Genomic DNA, 15892 nt, shown 5'->3' with positions numbered 1-15892 from the left:
GGGCTTCACTGGTAGTGACCTATAGTGGGCGGAGCTTCACTGACTGAACTACAAATTGGTTGGAGGAGATGATCTGTCCAAATCAAAAATATCAGTTACTGTGTTTGTTTTTATAGGGTTAGAGACCAGAAATCAAATTTTAGTATCTGCATCAAATTAAATGTACAAAAGCGAATTTAAATAGAAAACCAATAAAATGCAAGTGTCTATTTTAATGTTTCAAATTACTTTTTAATGTGACATTATCATTTAGTGTAACAGATATATTTATGTAAAAATGAAACAACATTTATTTTGACCAGTACTTAATAAAGTATATAAAAGAGTAAGAGATCATACTAAAGTTCATTATATTTTAAATGATTAAAAACTTCTTGGTGACAAATAGGTGAAAGCTAGTGGTTTGAAGGATAGTGGCAAAGAATAAAGATTTAAAATGACAATTAAAGAGTATTTTGGGATTCACTGTGATCCTTACATACAGTGTTTGAATGTCAGAAAATGATTCTCTTTCTAAATATGCCTGACAAGTTCTTTTGCTATATTAACCCCTTTTTGTATTTCACCCTTAAACTAATTGCATTAATCATTTATATTTTACATTTTGTTTCTAATTCTAACTTTAACGAACTGTAAGAAAAACAGTTGAAAGCATGAATACAGAAATAAACATACATAAACACCATCAAATCCCCTCAGTCTGTTGACAGCAATGAAATGAGGTTTAAGTGTCAATTCACAGCAGATCTGAAGACATCAGCATAATAAATGAGGTGAAAACAGGAACTATTGACATGAAATAAAGAGTGTTTTCAGCAGTTACTCTGTAAATATTGATGATCCTCAGACTATCAACACTCATTCAACAAGACATTCACATCATCTCACTTTATTCTGAGTGTTTTCTGTTAGAAAGTGATTATTGGAGTCACGATATATGACTATAAAACTGCTCTATTGAAAGATAATACTGTTATTTCTCACAAAATGGCACCGATAATACAAAAACAAACACTTGATCTTCATCAACTACTGCTAAATAACTATGAAACGTATGATTTTATGATAACATTCATTATAATAATTTGAATTTGAAGTAATTCTGAACAAAGCTCATATTAATCTGCAGATTATACAACATAACATTCTTTTAATCTTTCAGCTTTAACCCTGTGATTATTCAGGATAGTCAGATCTACTTCAATCATGATGTTCTCACCCGCCGCAGCTGAAGATCTTCAAGAATGATGGAGAAGACTCTCTTGAGCTTCTGTTCTGAGGCTCAGTTTAAGGAAAGTCTCACAGGAGGCGGTCATAACAATATAAACACTTTTTCATTGGTCACGACGATACAAAGCAGATAAAACTTAAATCAGCTTAAGCTAAAAAGCTCTATAATCTTCACTTAATGCAGTTCATCTGAGGAAACCTTTCACTCCTCAGACTCTCATTCTGGTTTATACTTCTGAAAACTCATTTTAGTGTATTTCATTTACATTGAGTTCACACTTTAATTTTTCCTCTCTAATCTACATGTAGCCTATACTGGACAAACTGTGATCCGTATGAGTTTAATACTGAACACTGCTTTGATATCTTAAATATGAGATGATTCTGTATTATAACATCAACTGTACTTTGTGCTGCTCTTTATTTCGAAAGGTTTTGTGATCATTGTCTCTTCTGATCTAATTTCACTACTGCAATCAATGTACTTATTATTAGAAAATCAAACTTTCAGTTCATATCTATCATATTGCTGTAGTTATTCATCTTTAGTGGTTGATGATGGTGAGTGTGTGTTGATTTTTGTATTATTAATGTCATATTGTGAGAAATAACACTATTGTCTTTCACTAGAGCAGTTTATAGTATTTTCTCATATATCCTGACTCCAATAATCAGTTTCTAACAGCAAACACTCAGAATAAAGTGAGATGATGTGAATGTCTTGTTGAATGAGTGTTGATAGTCTGAGGATCATCAATATGAACAGAGAAACTGCTGAAAACACTCTTTATTTCATGTCAATAGTTCCTGTTTTCACCTCATTTATTATGCTGATGTCTTCAGATCTGCTGTGAATTGACACTTAAAGCTCATTTCATTGCTGTCAACAGACTGAGGGGATTTGATGGTGTTTATGTCTGTTTATTTCAGTCTTTATGCTTTCAACTGTTCTTCTTACAGCTCTTTACTACTTTTCTAGACATCTGTCATTATTTTAATGAAGAAGCAGAATAAAGTTTCCAAGGAATTGTGGATGCTGGATGTAAACAAAACATGTCATACCCATGTCATTATACACGTGTCCTGATATGTCATAAAAACGCCACCCAATATTCTACACACAGTTTGGTGAAGACTAAAAATTCAGTATCCTACAGTGAAGTGAATGGCCTAGCTCCTAAAGGATGAACCCCATTACACTCAAAAAATGAACTTTCACTGTTGTTAGTTTCACTCAAACCACCCTTGTTCACATTACTTAAAAACTCATGTATCTACATGAACATAATTTAACTGTGTTGTTTCTACTAAAATTGAGTATTGTCAGCTTTACTTAGTAAGTGTTTGTTCAGTCAACTTAACATTGCTGTGTGAAACGCACACATTATTGTTGACATAACTAACTGGGCAGTGGATCCGTAGTTCCCAGCATGCTTTGCAAGGGACTGCATTAGGAGAGTAAATTTAGGGATTAAAGTGTTATTTTATGTGTTTTTCAGTAAAGGGAAAGATGTTGTTAGTTTATGTTAGTGTTTAATGTTCAGTTATGTTTGGACATTTAGAGGGGTTTCTGTAATGTTTTTGAATTTTGTGGTTACCATCATGCAGAAGAGTGTCGCCTGTGTTTACGTTACGTAATCAACATAACATTATTAAATAAACTGCACATATAAATATTATGTAACAGTGACATTCAAATGATTTGTATTTACTCAAAGAAATTTTGTCAGCTTTACTTAAATTTCTTTTGTTCATTCAACTAAATTGTTTTTTGTACAAATTACTCAATATTGTTGCGTGGAACCACTTGACACTTATTTTTTATGTAAATCCAACAATTCATTTTTTTGAGTGTATGAAGATTTTGCTATTCATTCATTAAGCCTGTTTTATCTTACTTTTTACTTTTATAAATGCAGTTGCTCAGTTTGTCCTGACACAGACAATGATTTTTAAGACTGGCGTAGAATGGGAGCTTCTGTTCCATATGGATGAGCAGACATTTTACGGGTCATCTCCGGGTCACCCATTCACAGTTTGTCTACCTCATTGAGGTCCTGACACAGCATGGTCTGAAAGGGGACCAGCATGATGGAGGTGTTGATATTCCTCTCAAGCTAAAGGTAGGTCTATGCCCTGACTAAAGACTGGTTGTTTGAAAATGCTGTCGTTTTAATAACCATACCACAGTTAAATACATCAAATACATTTGTCCCTTTGTGATAATTTGTTGAGTGTCTGGGATACATTCTCTGTTTGCAGGTTGCACTCATCCCAGTGTTAATTTTGACAGCAAATTTTGATTTAGTTTTAGTCATAGTCTTTTGACTAAAATGCCATTTAGTTTTAGTCATATTTTAGTCATCGGAAATTGTTTTAGTTTTAGTCTAGTTTTAGTCGACTAAATATCATAAAATTTTAGTCGACTAATTCTACTGTAGATTTAATTTAGTTAAATTGTAAGCATTAAGCATTTCCAATAAAAATGCTTCCACAGATCCTATACACTGATATAGGTACATCTGATATTTCCCAAACTGTTTATGTTCACCCAACTGTACTTTGCTCACCAAAGCGGACGGTTTTTAACCGTTCAAGTGCAAAAACATGTGAAAGAGCAAAATTCAGTACTTTTCAGGGATTGACACACTTATCATTGAGGTAGGCTACTATTATAGATTTCATTTAAAAAATGTATTAGATTTGATTTTTTTAGTTTTTCCTGCTTTCATTGTAATTTTAGTTAAACGTTTTAGTAATTTTTTGTGACTTTTAGTTTTTGCTTTTAAATGTCTATAACTTTTTATTTTTTGTTTATTTTAATACCTCAGGTTAAGCTAAAGCTTAGAAACTATTAAGTTTACATTTTTATAAGTTTACATTTTTATATATTTATCTTTTATTTCAGTTAATGTTTATTTCAAGTAATTAAGATTTCTTTGGTTTTAGGTTTAGTTAACTATAATAAACTATAATAACCCTTATACTTGTAAAATATATTGAATGTGTCAAATAATGTTCTTAGTCTTTCCTTCCTGTGACAGAAGATACAGTAGTTTACTATGAATTAAACAGAAATTAAATTAAATACAGTTTATTGTTTCAACAAAATAACAATAATGACCAGGAAAAAAATAATAATTATAAACCATCCCGAAATACACTGTGACTCTTATTATGAAATATCTGCAGTCTGCACTGTAGCAGGCTGCTCATGAGGGAGATAAATATGCATTCTTACAATCGTCTAAAACATGCTACCATATGAACACCGTGCAGTGAACACTGTCATAATTCATCAACATTAGCTTATAAGCAATCGGATGGCATAAATGTGCGCTATTCATTAAAGGGTCATGAAACCCCCCTCTTTCAGCTCAAGTCTAGCTCACAATCTTTTTGAAAAATGCAACTTAAATGGTCGTGGTGGCTGTGAGAAGAGGGGAGAGGAGAGGAGAGGGGAGGGGGGAAACTCTCATCGCCAGTAGCCCATGCATATCGACTTTCACTAAAAATCAGTGGTAAAACGTGAGGAAATACTACATTTTTTTAAAAAAAAACTGGAAAAGTTAAAATCTAATGAAATACACTGACACTTTATTTTTGTCTTTTCAAGAGTTACTGAATGCCCTGCTACATATATCCTACAGTAATCGTAATTCTATTTAAAACATATTAATGTACATGTGTAATTACAGTCATTATAAAATATATAGTTGTTTATATACACACTATACATGCATATATTTGAAAAAAAAAATAACGCTTAAAAAAAACCTTGCGTACATAGCATAGATCTACGCGCCGAACCTGCAACACGCTCAGTCAGTCAGGCTGCGTGTCGACTGGAGCAGAGCAAGCGACCAGAGCATTTTTAGATTCATTCCTATGGAAGTTGAGCGTCACATTTAACTTACGCGCGGCTCAACTTCCATAGGAATGAACCGAAGACACTCGCGCTTACCCGCTCGCTCCGCGCCAACGGACACGCACCGTCAGTCAGTCAGTCTCTCTCGCTGTTTAGTGCCGTTAACCGTCCTCGTCATTGGAAAGATCCACGTGGTGTCATGAATAATTAAGAGAGTGTCTTCTCATTGGATAAACTCAGTCTCGTTAATAATTATGAAACACCGATGAGTCATCAAAGCACTATCGTGCTCTGCCACGTCACAGCCTGTGACGTGGACAGGATGAAGATTTTAAACCCGGAAGACGAAAATAGCGTATAAAAACTAAAATTTAACCATTTCCCCCCTACTATTAAATCTAACAGATGCTAACATTGTCTTCAATGGTGTTCAACACACATACCTCTGTTAAAATCTCAGAAATTTTGGTTTAGGGTTTCATGACCCTTTAATTGCGCAGCAGTCAGATGTGCTGCTGCACGAGCCTGTAGAGCGCGCAATAGCGCCGCGTTTCCCGCGGTTAGATCAGCACATTACAATTCAAATGTGCGCATCTTCCACACAGGACAGCAGTCCTGACTGGATATCTTCCCGAATCGTACCTCGTAGATTTTAGTCATAGTTTTAGTCATTCAAAACGCATTTTTATTTAGTCATCATCTCGTTTTCGTCCGTGAAAAAAATGTTGTTGACAAATTATTCGTCAATGAAATTAACACTGATATACACAAAGCCGGATTAACGCAAAGGCAAACTAGGCACGTGCCTAGGGCCCGATTGGTGGGATGGGGCCCAGACAGAGGGACAAAAAAAAAAAATTAATAATAATAATAATAAAAAAAAAAAAAAAAAAAAATGTACAAATTTCCTATCTACAATTTATTTCAATATTTATTAATTAACTAAAAATAGTGACGATGTTTATCTTAACCATAGTCAGAGTGGGTCCGATGGACTCGCCAAAACGAACACATCCTGTGGGTGTTGCGAAGCAAAATGCTAAATAAAGCTTGCCAGAAAAAGCCTGCAAAAGTAATGATTATGAAAGTGACAAAAACAAGGAGACATTTTAATTGTTTATTAATAAACTAATGTTTTCTGAATCAGTGTCGGCTGCGAAGATGAAGTTGACATTACTGACTCTCATCATCTCCGTGGACGCGCTTAGAGAGAGAATGCACATTTCATTCGGATGATCATCAGAGAGCCTATTTCTTTTCGTTTTGAATTATTTCATTTAAAAGTAGACATTTCAAGCTTTCTATATATTTCTCATGTCTGTGAGGCAAGCAGCCGCTGAGTTTCGGTTCATTTATAAGACGCGCTAGTTCACGCGCCGGCACCTCCATGTCATTATATTGCCTGCTATATTTGCTTCTTATTTATTATATCCAGGCAATTGGTTGATGAAACACTGATTAAAATTAAGATACAATTTTTACAAAACGAAATTCACTTTAAATAAAGGCTTTCTACAAAACAAAACTTAATGAAGTGTTTAAAATCATGTCTGACCCATTCCACGTGTCCCGATATATATCTTACTCATGCTGTTCACTTTTCATAATCAAATAGATTAAATTTAAAAATAACATTATAATAGGCCTATTTAAACATAAATATTAAACTAAATACGTATTTAATGGCTACCAACACGTATACAGTACAGAGAAATTGCATGTCCATTTCATTTATTTAACATATTCAATATTGGGGGCATTTTTTTAAAAGTAAAAAACAATAGTTATATTCCCTGGTAATTAGTTCATTTTATAACAATGTAACTCGGTTATTAACTCATTTACTATTTGTGAGAAGTAACTAATAACTATAACTAATTACTTTTTTAATAACGTGCACTGCAATCGACACACAAGATTCACAGAAAAGAAAAGACAGAAATGCGCAGCAATATCAAGTTCCCTGTCACTCTTGAACAAACAATAACACACAGAATTATGCCTGTTTTGTCAAGTATCCTCATTAGAGTAGTCTTAAAAGAGTTAAATAACGTCTTAAATGAACTTAAAGAGTTGTGAGAAAATAAGATGCGCGTCACATCAGCGGGAGCTCTTAAAGTGACAGCAGCCTAATAAACCAGTTACTGTGATGTCTGTCATTAATGTTCATCAAAGAACAAAGCCAACAGAGACAATTGCTTTAATAAGGCTTATGTTTAATTTATAATTTATGCAGTGAAGACTGCATAAAATGTTTGATAAATTTATTCAATTACTATATATTTCCTACCTGTCTAAAAGGTAGGAAATATATGGATACATTTATTTGGGCCAGGCCACAGATACATTTATTTTTAAGCTGTTGCTTTAAGTTTTTTCTACATTAATTTGGAGAGTAACGGTAAAATTATTACAATATTAAAGAGGGGAGAAGAGTCAGGGGCCTCCAACATAAATTATGCCTAGGGCCTCCAAATGTCTAGAACCGGCCCTGGATATACATGCAGATTTTTTAACATTTATTGGCTTTTACCATTTAATTTCATTAGTGCCAATGGTTTGTTAAACTTCTAAGACACTTCCAGACCTTTAACTAATTTTACTGTATTTTAATTTATTTTTACCCCTGTGTTTGTGTTTTGACCTTGAGGAAACCAAATAACTAAAATTAAAAAAAAAAAATGTTAAACTTAATTTATTTCATCTGTAAATAATAGTCTTTGCACTTTTTAATCATGCTTTAGAAGTTTAATTGAAATGCATTTAGAAGGAAGGAACATTTTGCAAATTCATGGTGTTTGCTCCGGTTTGTTCAACTCATTTCTTCTAAGTATGGGATCAACAAAATCAATATTGGTGTTTACTATCTATGAATCTTTATGTTCCATAGAGAAATATTTCTTTGCAATCGTCTGAACATAATCCAGAAACCTCTGTGATGTATTCCCTTGACTCACAGAGATGGACTCTGATAGCTCATAACAGGATAATGTTCCTTCAGACATCATTCCGTAAAAGATTTAGGATACTTTAAACTGTTGATATTAAATTGCATAAAATAGCATCAAACCAAATGGCCTCTGCAATCAAATGTCGCTAGAGCTTTTCTCAGAACTAGCTTCACATTTCTGAACCATTATTTCAAATCAAACTAGTTTCAAGGTGATTTTTAGTGGATTTATGAAGTTCATAGAATAACAGGTGACCTAGAATAACAGCCATGGTTCATTACATGTTCCACTAACATGGTCCATGTTTAATGTTTTGTCTTTAATCAATTTATCCATATTTTTCATCATTTGAACATTCATGGCATTTGTGTGTGTGTGTGTGTGTGTGTGTGTGCATCAGGGTATAGTTAATAAACTAATACTAAAGCAATAAAAAATACATTTTTGTCTTTTATTAAAATATAAAAAATATAACTTATTTTATTTCAGGTAGCTGGCAAAGCAACATTAACATAAACACCTAGTTTAACGATATGTACTAAAATAACTAAAACTGAAATAAAATGATCAAAAACTATGTAGACATTAAAATAAAAATGCACAACAAAATTTTAACAAAAATATAAAGAAAAATAATTTATTATATTATATTAATAAAAACTACAATATGATACTAATGATACTTTAGTATGATACTAAAATAACACTGGTGTGGATTATACGTCTACAATAATTTTGGGGGCCACTATACATCAAAATTAATTTTTTCGTTTTTGTTTCCATTAGTCTTAAAATGATTCGTTACCCTTTATTTTATTTGTTTGTTTTATTGTTTTTGTGTCCAATGTCTGTTTTTAGGACTGTCCCACTATGAAGTTGGCGTTTAGCCCATGTTTTGTGGCACGCGCAGGTTTAGGGGTCACTGAATATCAGAGACTGAAGCATTTTGCTCCTTTAGTTTTGTAATTCTCTGAAATCCTGCCCACGCTCCCACCAATGAGCTGGGTTGTGTACGTATATGGTACTGTGGGAAATTTTTATGTCCAGAAGAGCCTGACGTCAGCATCAGCAGGATTTAGGAGATCGGGTCGGCCAAAGCTGAAAATACTACACAACATGAATCGTAGCTGATCTTCTCACTCTCTACTTGTAAAACGCTCAAATGGTGCCCAAATTTATATAGGCACTTTTGTAGTTCTTTGCCTGTACAGAGTCTCTAAAGGGACATTTATTGAAATATAATTGTTTTCCCTCATCTCATGTTCTGCCTCCTACAGTACGTAAAATGTCTGTCCTTCTATATGATAGAAATGAATGTGGTTTTTTGTCCGCAGGCATTTGATGACTGCATCTTCGCCTTCTTTGCTGTGGAGATGATCATTAAAGTGATAGCCCTGGGGATATTTGGACCAAAGAGTTACCTTGGTGACACAAGATGGTTTCAAGATGGTTTAAGGTGGTATTTAAGATGGTATTGATCAACTGGGTTAAGTTGACTAGGTCACCTTGGCTGAGCAGATGGGGATCCATGGTGATTAGATGACTTAAAAAACATGCCATATTTCAATTCATATTTTTCCTTGGCAGCAACAAACCAGCTATTATATCAAAAAAACAACAACAACAAAAAAAAAACAGCTCAAACCACCTGAGGCTGCTATGACCTGGTTTTTCCAGCAGGGTGATCTTTGGCTGCTGATGCTACCCACCACTCAAAGACATTGTTATGTGTCATTTCATCTGTGATGAAAGGCAAAAATTGCTGTCTGATCTATGACATGTGAAGCAGAGATCATCTCATCCAATCATGTGATGAGCCTGTGTGCAGGAAAAACAACTTACAGAACACACAACTCTATAAATTACCCAGCAGAAAATGTCCCACAAACTGAGGAAGGTGTATTTCTTTTAGTAATGAGCCTCTGTGTGGCGGACTGACAGTTATATTTGATCTCCTATATCCTTGTCTCCAAGAAAAACAATGAGACCCATAATGTGTCCAATACGTCAAAGGGCAAATAAAATTACAGTGGTGCCCTTTTTGCCTCTGGTTACTGTTAACAGACTTCTACAAAGGCAAGCGTACTATAAACAGTACCATTCAAAACTTTGGGCTTGGTAAGATTTTTTTAATGTTTCTGAAAGAAGATTTATGTTCACCAAAGCTGCATTTATTTGATCAGAAATACAATAATAATAATAAATAAAATTTTAGTTGTTTCTGAAGTAATTCAACTCACAGCTTAAATGCTTGTAGAGAGACACTTATCTAATGAGTCGTAGCTGATGTTAAATTTTAAATTTCATAATGATATGATGATAAATGGGGCAACTTTTTGAGCAATGTTGCTGTCAACGGGCAACCTGGTGAGACACAGGGCAACTAATTAGGGCAATGGACAGTTGGCAGCAACCAATCAGAGAGGCAAATCTATTGCCAACCCAATAAATACTTTATAGTTAAACACTTGTTAGGCATTTTAATTCCACTTTTTAAATATTTTCTTAAATTTTATTAAATAAAAATGCCTTTCCAATCTGATTTGTGATGGGAAACGGGAGAAGAGCGAGTTCGGCAAAAGGCAGTTTTGAACCTGGGTCGATCGCATCAAAAGTTAAGTGCCACAATCCCTACGGCCTACGCCACTGCAGACGTTACATGGAGCAAATCTTTTTAGCATTTAACTAAAAATTAATTAATTACAGCCTAAAGACATTAAATTGGACATCTGTTGCTATTTTAAGCATTAAATGAGGTAAATTCCCTGTTTTGGGTTGACACATAACAACTTACCGGTGTAAAAAGATATAAGTTCACACTCCTTTTCTTCTGAGACCACCATCTTGTTTGATTTCTTCTGAAATCTCCAAGCCGGTCACATGATCGGCTGCTACCTTAAGTGTCATGTGGTGTAACTAATAACATATTGTCCTCACGCCTTGAATATGTTTAAGTGTCAACAGCTTGATCAATTTTTAGGGGCCAAGCCCCGAAGGGGCTGTAGCCCCTATTGTAATTGTACGTTTTCCCTTTTATTATTATTATTCTTCCTCCCGAATGGGAGTCTATGGCAGCCCTATCAACGGAACATGAGAAAATGATGAAATTTGGCCCAGTTGTAGAGATGCTCATGAATAGTGATTGGACCAAATTTGGATTCTCTAGAACCAACTCTATAGCGCCACCACCAGTTCAAAATTTCAACATTCTAACGGTTTTAACATTTGAACTGTTTGTCATAGAAAAATTAAATTTAGTTCATCTGATTCGTCTCTTCATGCTGATGCTATTCAACTTCTTACATTAAGTCTCCACCCATTACAGTAGCGGCCATTTTGAAAAGTACAGTATTTGTTTTTTTCGCTTCTCCTCCTTCAAAATTTGTCCAATTTTTTCCAATCTTTGATCAGATTATCTTTGGACTGAGCCGCACAGAAATGACTGAACAGATTTTTTTTATTCATCTTTGTTCAAAGGTTATGATGTCACGAAGTTAACGAGGTCGACCCAAAATTAGTATAGAGGCTGTATCTCGGCCAAACTTTGAGCAATCGAAACAAAAATTGGTACCCTTCATCAGAACCATGGTCTGAGGGTCTATGCCAAACTTGGGAACAGCGCCACCTACAGGTCATGAGATATGAAAAATGGCTATTTTGGCCAATAACTTTTGAACAGTTTGTCAGAAAATCAAGATCTTGGTGTCTATGGATTCCTTGGATCATGCCGAATTCTGTCAATATTGGATGAATCACGTGTCCGCCATTTTGAATTTTGTCATAAATTGCGATATCTTTTAAACAATTTGACATATCTTCACAAAAATTGGTATGTATGACCTTTAGAAGGTCGTGAAGGTACCTGAGAAGTTTCAGCACAGCGCCACCTACTGTTCCACAGATTTAATGATTATTTCAAAAACGCTTATAACTTTTGAAAACACTTTCCAAAATGTGTATGCTTCATGTCATTTTATTCCCTGGCTTATGCCGATTCCGACAATGTATCATTTGTCATTTTCCTTAAATGTACCTGTCTGCCGTATTGAAGTAAATGAAAAACAGTTTTTTCGCTACTCCTCCTACAAATTTTGGTCAATTTTGTCCAAAATCAGCTCAGATGATCTTTGGACCGAGCCGCACAGAAATGACTGAACAGATTTTTGATATTCACTACCATTTCCGAGATATTCATCTCTGAATGTGACCTTGCTTGTGTTTGTTGTCTTATGCTAGTTAGCTTAGCACAGTAATTGCTTAGCATGCTAAACTATTGCTATTCTTTCTAATGTGGTCTTCAGTCAACAGGTTAACCAAAACTTAGTTGGCATTAAATAACTTTGCATACTAATATGGTTAACATGCTATGAAGCTTTTTTTTTGTGAACTCTTTCTCACACTGAAACCTCTGCTTAGCATACTGATGAACTTGCATGGCTGATTAGCTCAATGTGTTACGCCACGGATCCCGAATGCTCTGCATTGTGGGTTCGAAACTCAGTGTGACACATGCCCAGACCGCATGAGGTACTGTGGCAGGAAAAGATGCAGAACTTGTGTCTGTTCTAGGCATTCTGCCTAAAACTGGTCTAATCTGAAGCTATCACATGCAATTCCTTTATGTCCAAATTCGTAGTTATTCTTCTTCCCCCTGTATGGTAATCAATGAACCATAAGAAGGAAAATTATCAAATTTGGCATGCTTGTAGTGATAGTAATTAAAAGTAATTTGACCAACTTTGGAGTATCTAGGACTAAGTCTATAGCGCCACCACCAGTTCAAATATTCACTTTTGTAAAGTTTATAACTTTTGAACCCTTTGTTCCAGAAAAATGAATGTCAATACAACTGATTCCTCTCTTCATACTGATCACATTCAATATCTTACATTAAGACTCCACCCAGTACAGTAGTGGCCATTTTGAAAAGTACAGTATTCCATTTTTTCACTACTCCTCCTACAATTTTTCAGATCTCATGACCTGTAGGTGGTGCTGTTCCCAAATTTGGCATGGAACCTCAGATCATGGTCTTGATCAAGTGTACCAATTTTAGTTTTGATTGCTCAAAGTTTGGCCGAGAAACAGCCTCTAAAAATTGCATCTTAATTTTAATAAATGTTTTATCAACCATTTGCCTGGTTTTAATAAATAAGAAGCAAATATAGCAGAAAATATTATAATGACATGGAGGCACGGGCGCGATCACTTGCACATGAACTGGAGCGCGTCTTATGGCTTAAAAAAAAAAGGTTTTTTTTTTATTATTATTACTCGTTATGTCTTGACGTTTATATAGCCTGAAGTCCTGCTGTTAATTTTAGGTTTTGTTGTGGAGTACATAAGTGGATAGGTAAAATAATATAGGGCAGTTTTGTTCATAATTTATGTTTACAAACATAAAAAAATACAAATAAATAAATAAATAAATAATTTCTGAACGTAATAATAAAATGCAACATATGCTACAGGCCTATGTGACTTTTTTTCCCTCAGGAATAGCGTCGGTATTTTTAACCATGCAGCACATAAAAATATTTTGAAAAAAATACTTTTAATTTATAAACCATTGTTTTTCCTTTCATTTAATAGGTTTACATTTGGACAGAATCTTGTTATAAAAGATAATTGTATGCCTATTGGCTAAGACGGCTAATACACTCTCTTTGTTTTTTTAATAAAATACTGTGCGTATTAATAATAATAATAATATCATTATTATTATTATCATCATCAAGTAGATAAATAATAGCAAAATAAATAAATAAAAATAAGGTTATTAACCGTTATTCTTCTGATCAAACCGGTTTCAGTACATTTATATTATTTATATCGCAATGGTTTTTACTGCAGTGTTGTGGCATATTTACCAAACAGTAAGTGACGTCAGCTGCATCTGACATGTGGAGCATTCCAAAATGGCGGACACATCTACATGCCTGGAGCGCTTGAAGCCGGCATCTAGTTATATAATATATATATATAAATATATATATATATATATATATATATATATATATATATATATATATACAGCTATGGAAAAAATTAAGAGACCACTCCAAGTTCAGAATTCAATGTTAAGTGGTCTCTTAATTTTTTCCATAGCTGTATATATAATCTGTGGCTAGACTAAAGATAATTATTAGACTGGTTTGAAGAATAGAAAGATGAGATCTAGTCATCATTGTATTTATCCTAGGAATCTGTTTTTCTCTTTTGTAGTCTTTCCTGAAAATCCTGCTGAAAAGAAGGATGCCAGAAGGAAACCAACAGCAATGGTCTCCAACTGAAAATCGCAGCAGTAATGAGACACTTTAAAAACCACATTACTCTGGGAAAACTTGCCACTAAAATTGAATGCCAGCAGTGCAAGAATGCTGAGCATCTTGCTTTGGTTATTCGCTCTTTACAAAATATCAGAGATTTTGTTAGGAATAGGGGTTTGATAGAGAAGAGAAAGAGACAGGCACAAAACATTTAGTGTTTTGATGGCGTTGTAATTTTTATTTATTTATTTATTTATTTATTTTATGCATGAGCAAGGTTATACATTAATTGATACAATATAATATGCTTTGTTCATTATTAAAGTAAAGTGATTTACCTCGTATGCATTTTGGTCATATTTGCATTTTTAAAAGCACACATTAAAGTTTGCTTCTTGCTCCCATACTTGGTGTACTGTTTTATGTTCTCACATGAAATGGCCTAGTGGTTAGAGAGTTAGACTCGTAACCAGGTCGCTGGTTTGATTTGAAGTGTCCTTTGAGCAAGGCACCTTACCCCTGTTTGCTCTGCAGTGATAGCTGCACACTGCATACTACTTGTAAGTATCTTTGGGTTAACGCGTCTGCCAAAGGAATACATGTAAATGCAAATGATGATGAACATTCATATTACAGAATATATGTTATTACAAAGCTATATAAGGTAAAATGAACAGACAGCTGGTTGTTATTACAAAATACATTGTTTCATCCTGGAGAAGTTAATTTTGCGATTACAGCCTACACCAGTGGGAGAACAAGATCAGCTCTTATTTGTTGAAGTTTCCTGTCAAAATACACGCAGGAAGCTGCAAGCTGCCGCGGCAACCAGCCAGCCATTCAGCATACACCTACAGATCTTAATTGATACCAAAGTCCTGTCAGGTCCAAGAAAAAACAAAATTGATAGAAAAATCGGAATTGATAGATTATTGTGTATTAATGCCACAGTCATCGGCGTAATCTTCAAACCACTGGTAACTGGTAAATAGTAGTTTCAGATGAAAATATTAGTTAAAGGATATGGGTTGAAAACCATCCTGAGACACCAGAGTGGTCTGTTTGATGCAGAAGAACACCACAGGCGCAAGCATCGGGTAGGGGGGCGGCTCCTCCTCATCGGAGACCAAATCTGGAGTGGGGTCCCGGGCCCCAGACCCCTGATCCATGTGCTGCTCTTTTCCACCTCATCGCTGATCTCTTCACTGGAACAGGGCGCCCCGTACAGGGCTGAATACCTCTCCTCTCTCCAAGTAATGAAAGTGTTCTCTCTCCTCGCTATCAGTCAGGATAAAGTGTCTGACAATGGAATCCTACAGTTAAAAGAACAAATATGTCAAGCGAACAATGACTGTATGGCAAGCCAATTTAACAAATATTCCTTTATACGAACTAGTAGTAAATATTGCTAGTAAATAACAGTCATGTGTCCAGTCTACTCTGCGGCAACCTGAAACTTACACTTGGCGCAATCTTTTGAAGTATTAAAATTATTCCGTTATCATAAGCCACTGTGGTATGCACATTTGCAATATTTTGATCATTTCGATATAACGTGCAGACCGAGTGACTAG

General features: G+C 34.7%; 1 pseudogene; it reads left to right on the top strand.

Moving 5' to 3' along the window:
- LOC137005239 (uncharacterized) overlaps window positions 1-15892 on the top strand; it is a 615607-nt pseudogene that overhangs the window by 77860 nt on the left and 521855 nt on the right.

The sequence above is a fragment of the Chanodichthys erythropterus genome, chromosome 3 (genome assembly GCF_024489055.1).
Source record: "Chanodichthys erythropterus isolate Z2021 chromosome 3, ASM2448905v1, whole genome shotgun sequence".
Lineage (NCBI taxonomy): Eukaryota > Metazoa > Chordata > Actinopteri > Cypriniformes > Xenocyprididae > Chanodichthys > Chanodichthys erythropterus.
Note: the sequence above shows the minus strand (reverse complement) of the source record. Positions and strands in the feature narration are given on the sequence as shown.